This window comes from Sinocyclocheilus anshuiensis, unplaced genomic scaffold (assembly GCF_001515605.1).
Source record: "Sinocyclocheilus anshuiensis isolate Anshui unplaced genomic scaffold, SAMN03320099.WGS_v1.1 scaffold51, whole genome shotgun sequence".
NCBI lineage: Eukaryota > Metazoa > Chordata > Actinopteri > Cypriniformes > Cyprinidae > Sinocyclocheilus > Sinocyclocheilus anshuiensis.
The window spans coordinates 2350785-2351210 of NW_015548296.1; the positions used below are offsets into that span (position 1 = coordinate 2350785).

Sequence of the window (426 nt, forward strand, 5' to 3'; positions counted from 1 at the left end):
TGTGTTCTGATTAAAAGTTAAGACAGAGCGTCTTTTGTCTGTCGTTCTTCAAACATTACAATAGACATATTTTGGTTTACAAGCTGTATTGTTTCATCAGTTAGTCACGTTAGCACTCGGCTAACGTATCTAAAATTATTGTTTTAAGTGTTCACAGTTTAGCAGCTAAACTTTAGCTGTGGGCATTCGCTTGCATAAGTGTTTTGTATTTTATGTCATTATTATAAGAACGGATTGGAGCACTATATTATTGTTTTATGCAAAGTAGTGTTGGGTCGTTCTTGAACGATTAATTCATTTTGAACGAATCTTTAATGTGACTCGGGAAGAACGAGTCATCTCGGGGAATGATTCGTTCAGTCGTGCATGCGCAACATCCTATAGGTTCTGTACTGGAATTAGTCAAGTAGTTCACCTGTTTCGAGT

At 36.6% G+C, this 426-nt stretch overlaps 1 protein-coding gene across 1 annotated transcript in view; it reads right to left on the minus strand.

The window, feature by feature from the left end:
- Positions 1 to 426, minus strand: part of LOC107655954 (A disintegrin and metalloproteinase with thrombospondin motifs 9-like) — a 41829-nt gene that overhangs the window by 24106 nt on the left and 17297 nt on the right. The window lies entirely within an intron of this gene.